The 6,679-nt window shown below is 30.5% G+C and overlaps 1 long non-coding RNA gene across 1 annotated transcript; it reads left to right on the top strand.

Moving 5' to 3' along the window:
- The first annotated feature begins 2,967 nt into the window (after positions 1-2,967).
- Positions 2,968-4,246, top strand: LOC136067752 (uncharacterized). Its single transcript, XR_010629177.1, has 3 exons — positions 2,968-3,351; positions 3,497-3,606; positions 3,767-4,246. It is a non-coding gene; the product is annotated as an uncharacterized LOC136067752 (long non-coding RNA).
- The last annotated feature ends 2,433 nt before the right edge of the window (positions 4,247-6,679 follow it).

The raw sequence follows: 6,679 nt of genomic DNA, 5'->3' as shown, positions 1-6,679 counted from the left end.
ATTAAACCGGATACTCAAGGATTAAGATGTAGTAATTTACAAAGTGGCAATCTACATTAATGACTTTGTATTACTACGAATATTTTATGAAGAGGTTGCATGTATAATAAAGTCTTGGGATATAATTTATAGATAAGGCCTAGAGTGTAACTATATTTATATAGTGGTATTAAATATAGTTAATGGTAACTTTGAACTTGTCAAGAGTTGACAGAAAAGCCCAAAGCCCATTGGAGCTAGTGTCTTATTGGTCCCTTTTGGTTCCACTCCAAGCCACACACTTAAGTCCAATTGGAAAGGCCCAAAAGGCCAGCCTAATTAGATAATTGGTTAGATACAAAGGGAAAAACGTACAGAATTTTGTAAGTGAGAAAAACAACATTGTGATGGTGTGGAAGTGAGTGTATGTCGCTATCTAACCATCCCTTTGTAACCAATTGAGAGTCCACATTTCTTGGGCATTAGTGGAATTGGAGTGAAGATTAAAAGTATTCCCAAGTGCTTTAATCTTCGGTTTTGAAATTCACCACTTCAAGGTACGCTCTCTTGTTCTCAAATTCTGAAATTTACTTAACGCATGTTGTCAATTTCGAACGATGTAGATCCGTTATTTTTCCGCTACGTTCACATTTATTTCCATCAACTTACTCATTAAAAAACTAATGCTGAGGGAGCCTTAATAATAAGAGTAAGATAGACTAAGCCATGGTCTGACTTTTGCTCTACCTAAAACACCATTGATTTCAAGTAATACAGGGCAGTAATAAATCTAAAATTAAACAAAGATCACATCGTCGCACTCAAAGGTTTGAACCTAAGATCTATACCCCAATCAAAACCCTGATCACTACACCGTGGCTTTAAATATTTAATGGAAAATGTTAACGAGTTCCGTTGGGGCATTGTTTAAGAATCCATTTTAAGAAAGTTTTGATAATACTTTTATGAGAAATGAAAAAAGCTGTCAAAATATTATTTTTTTTTTTCTTTTCCCATAAAAATTTTCTTTAATTGGATTGTTAACCAATACCCTATGGCACTTGTTAACATAACCCATATTTAATTACAACCAAACACTTCAATAATACATTTTTTACGGAAATGATTTTTTTGCAAAATCAAGGAATTTTTAGTTTAAAATTACAGAAGCTTTTTGCTGAATTTATTCCAAATAAGTTTCCACAATAAATATGACATATTGTGATTTTTTTTTTTTTTGTGGTATACCAATGATCATATAAATTAATTATGAATAAGTCTATTACAATAAAGCTCAGCCTTATTAAAAGCCAGCAAGTCCTCCACTATAGCAGGTGAGTTAACAAAATTAACATAGTCAGGAGATAGGTTGACTCCAAACTTAGCCAATGCATCAGCACATTGGTTTGCCTCCTTGAAAATATGTTAGACAGTTGATTTATTTAATTTCTTCAATAGAGTCCTCTAATCATCAAGCAGAAGCTCCAACATAAGATTATTTATTAGTAATTAGTAAGCAGTAAAACAATAAGCTTGGCAACAAGTTCTACTCATATATAATATGTTGGACAGTAAAACAATATGTCTAGCAAACATACTGTGATTAATAGATAATACAAGGGGTGTAAGTGATTGGTGAGTTTCAATTAGCTTAGGACATTTATAAATGTACCATTTAAAAAAAAAAAAAATTTGATGCCTCTTTCATAAAAAATGTAAAAAAGCTGTAAATTTTTTTCTTTTTTCATAAATATAATTTTAAAAAAATGTCTTAAATAAATGTACTTAGATCATCTGTTAATTTTTTTTTCTATATTAAAATTTAAGAGTATTCGCATCAGCTCGTGCAACAATTCATGTCTATTTTAGCATAAAAAACTATTTTTTCTATTTTACATACTCACTTTTTGTAAAATCTCACATCAAATTATTTATTTTACACTACATTTCATTAAAATATCATTTTTTTTAATTTTTAAAATTGTTTCTCAACAAGCACCATTCACTTACTTTATTTATTCTTGAAATACATAAAAAAAGAATAAACAACTAAATAAAAATAAACAGTATCAAATTTTTTGTGTAAATTCTACCCATTTTTCTATTAATAAACATACTAATGTGAACGCTTTAAAAGTAGCATCTAGTACGTAGTCACTAATCTACACACTCTTACACAAATAAAAAATTGAATTGAAATCAAGAAGCCACGATTTCATTCAATATGTGCATGCAAAGAGCATGTGAATCAGAATCTTCCCATATATTAATATGATTAGTTCTAGTACAAAATAAGCTTTCACAATTTTTGCCACAATTATTTTGTGTGTCAAACTATTATTGACTAATTGTCACTCACATATTGACTCACCACTCTTTCTTTATCATTCACAATATGCGCATGAAAAGTAATAACACAAATTATGCCATTTTTCGTGATCTTAGAATTTTTCTATTATTAATATAGCTCAATATAATATCACGACCCTCTGGTCTGGAACCTTTAGTGCCCATTTGGGAAGTGCGTTTTGTGTGTTTTTTATCGGTGCATTTTTGGATGGTAGGTTCTGTATACTATTCACAGGATCCGCAAGTATTTTTTTAGTAAAATTTTCATTAAAATTGGGTCTCATGATACTATTTACACATTTAAAAATGATTTTGTTACACTATTTTTAATTTTCATCAATAAGCGATATCCAAACAGCCGCTTAATCTTTACTAACCTCAGGTCCCAAAAAAAAAAAAAAAAATTGTCAGAGGGTTTGGTCAGTCACGCTACGTGGCTGGCTCACAGTTTTTTTTTTTTTTTCATTGACGTTGGACGTGGTAAAAGTAAAACCACTTAAACCACCTTCTTTTTGCCTACCTATTTTTATTTTGTATTATCATTAATTATGTTTTGGTTAGCCCACAGTTTTTGACTACTTCACTGAGCTTTCCTTGCTTCCTTCTTATCTCCTTCCTTTTTTAAAGGCTATCTATTTAGCTTTCTTCCGTTTTCAGAAGTAGTCGTTGGATACAAGTACACAACACTATCTTTCACTTCCCAAGTTTTCATCTTTTTCCATCTGGGTATATTTCTCTTTCACACACAAATATTTGCAAGGCAAAAAAAAAAAAAAAAAAAAAAAACGAAATCTTTTCTTGTTTTATCTTGTTTTAGAGAGCTCGGGTTGTTGTTGTTGTTGTTGTAAATCAGTGGCTGGAAATGCTACCTGGTGTTGAATGTGCCCGAAGGAGACGGCTCCATCAGAGCGTGGCAGGGGGCCCAGAATCAGCAAATTTGGCTGCCAATGGAGGAACAAGGCGGTCCTGTCTTTCTTTATACCCTACCAACAATGAAACCCATCATACCACTTTTCTTTAATGGTACGTACGTACATACATACATACATACATACACTTCTCAAATCTCAATCTCTTTTTCTCTATTATTGTCTATTCCACATATAAATATGTTTATTTTTGTTTTCAATGTTTTAATAATTTTGTTTAAAATTTGATCCAAAAGCAGGAACACCAAGCGTATCAGGATGTGGAATTGGGAGGAGTAGCTAAAGAGGCTCGGGAGAGATTAGATGAAAGGCTGAAACTGAGACCACAAAGAAAATCCCACAACAAAAGGTAAGATTTTTTTTTTTTTTTTTTATAAATTCAAGGCGCACGTTAGCTAAACTATTATGTTCTTGCTAACATGCGCCAGAAAACTAAAATTTTAAATTTCATTTTCAATCTTCATAGTTATGTATATTTATATGTTTTTATGGTCGATTTAATTTTATAGGGATAACAGTATCAGCAAAGGCTGCTTGAGGTGTGTAGAGGAGTTGCAGAGAGATGGAGAGTTGTATGGGTCAAAGAAGAGTGGCTCAAAGCTGTTAAATTGGGCCAAATTTAGCTGGAATGTCTCGGTAGAAGGCAAATGCGCTGTTTGCATGTGAGATAGCCCTTAATTTTGTTCTTTTTGAATGAACGTGACATAAGATTGCTTGGTAAACATGTAGCTGAATAATTTTTAGTTTTTGCCCTGTTGATAACCGTAACACTTTTCACAGGAATTTCTATAACATTTAAACATGTATTTCCACGCCACTGAAAACTGAACAACGATATGATATGAGAAATCTCCCACCTTTTTGTTGTAGAATGTAAGTACCTTAGTTACAATTACATAATGATATATGGTTTTGAATTATAAAGTGGGTGTCAACATTTTATTTTTTATTTTTATAATTGGATAGTTGGAAGCGGAGATTTGAACATGCTTTTCAAAATGTGTCCGAACTATTTAAGCTTCTTTTTTCTTTTCCTTTTTCTTTATTTTTGGATAAGTAGATAGTTGGAGGTGACGGTCTTGACCATATTTTTAACTTAGAGGTGTCTGGAGTCAGGTGTCAATCAATTGATTTACTTTTGATAAATTTGTCTATAAATCAACCTTTTATTTTCGGTACAAGTTCTATGCTGCTAAAAGATGATAAAAATTTAGTTAATGTAGTTTAAGATTATATCCTTACTTAATATCTTTTAAATAATGCTACAGATGTAAATTATTTTATAATATTTTTACAAACTACCAACGTAGCTTTAGTATTTTCTAAATAGTTACTCCAAATAAAAATGTGATATTAGTGATAGGTTCATCTTAGAACTAGTAAGAATTTACAATATAAGCAGTTTGTAAAAATGTTGTAAAATAGTTTGTGTCTGTAATATTATTCATATCTTTTTATTGAAGTTGAATTTTGATAAATACACCATTGGAAAAATGATAAAACAATAATTTGAAACTACGTCTACAACAATTTTACAATAAATCACGAGTGGTTAGTTGTTATTGGTTCAAATTTGAAACTCACACCAAGATTGCTTTTTTGTCTCAACAATAACAACCAATAATAATCTGCCACTTAGAATTTATTGTAAAAATGTTATAAACATATTATTTCTCAATGTTAATACTCCTAAAAGTTATGAACCACGCTCCCCAAAAATAGGGAGCAATTATGGCAGAATCTTAAAATGAAGAAGTAAGGAGGCTTTTTAGAAAATTTAATTTTCTTAAGGAAATAGTATTTAATGTATTGTCTTTTAAATAAAAATATAGAAATTTTCAAAACTATCGTCTTTAAGTTCAATTCTAATGAAATAGAAAATTTCAAAACTATCATCTTTAAGTTCAATTCTATCAATTCTAATGAAATGAAAGAGGGGTATTAACTTTTTAAATAAAATAAATGATTTGTTAGGAATTTCATTTATTAACTTTTCAAAGGGGTTTTTATTTTGAAACATATCAAAATGGAATAGAAAACTAAACATTTTAAACATGCTAATACAAACAAAACTGATATATAAAAAGTTAGTGCCCCTCTTTTATTTAAGGGTTCAGTTAATATATGTCTTTAAGACATTTATTAATGAACTATTTTAAAAAAGTTTTAGTACCATTCTTTTTTTTTTTACCGGTAAAAATTTAGATTTTATTAAATAGATAACTAACAGTTACATAACTCTCTATCTATTCTCAAGCTATCACTCAAAAATTCAAGTTCATCTTAAATCCATACAAAATCATGACTTAAGTTCTTTGCATATTTTTTGAAACTGTTAATTTTAATGATCTAGTGCGTAAAACTTATGCTAGTAGACCTCATTCTGCGTAAAGCAGAAATCCACTTTCCAGGTAACAATTTTCATCAATAATGACCTGTTTGGAAGTTTAGAGAGTGAGGAGAGTAGAGGGGAGTAGTGGGGAGAAGAGTAGAGGGGAATGGTTCCCCTCCACCTTGTTTGAATGTTTTTAAAATTAATAAGAGGAAGGGAGTAATTAGTCATTCCCTTTGTTTAGATGTTTTAAAAATTAGAATGGAGAGGAGAAAAAATTATTAAAATAAACAAATTTACCCCTATTTGAAAATAGACATGCAATATTGATCTATGATTAATTTAGAAATGATAAATTAGGGAATTTACTTGGACAATAATTTATCTACTCTACTCTTCCTCCAAATCTCTCAAATTTGGGAAAATTAAAAATGAGGGGTTGGAGGGAGTTAAAACCCCTCCAAACCCCCCCAAATCCCTCCTCCTCATTCCTTAAAAAACTTCCAAGTAAGGTAATTGAATTACTCTCCTTCCCTCTACTCTACTCCCCATCCTTTTTTAAACATCCAAACAGGTCATAAAAGTTATGAAACAGAGATACACAAATTAATTAAGTAGCTTAGAGGGTGTTTGGTTCACCTATTTTTATAACTCAATTATTTGCTTCCATAACTCAATTCTAAAAAATGGTGGGATCCATAGCAAAAAAGTTGTTTGGCTACACAATAACTCTGTTTCCATATCTCAATTCTCTAATTTTTGAGTTATAAGTTATAGAAACTGAAAACACATTTTGGCTGTTTTCAGTTTCCATAACTCATAACTCAATGGTAATATTGTAATTAAACACACATAGGAGACCCACAAACAGTACCTAGCCGCAACTTTTTACCACCTTTTGACTTTTTTTTTTTTTTCATTTCTTCTCCTGGGTTGGCTGTTTAAATAGACTTGGTTGATCTACAGGCTGCTCGATATGAGAGGAATCATAAATTCATGCACCTAAAAATTTGAGATAATGTAATATACAAATTAGAAACCTGTTCTGAAAACAACCAAGCAACAATTAAAAATTAACAATATATACAAA

The sequence above is a fragment of the Quercus suber genome, unplaced genomic scaffold (genome assembly GCF_002906115.3).
Source record: "Quercus suber isolate HL8 unplaced genomic scaffold, Cork oak 2.0 scaffold_6, whole genome shotgun sequence".
Classification (NCBI taxonomy): Eukaryota; Viridiplantae; Streptophyta; class Magnoliopsida; order Fagales; family Fagaceae; genus Quercus; species Quercus suber.
Note: the sequence above shows the minus strand (reverse complement) of the source record. Positions and strands in the feature narration are given on the sequence as shown.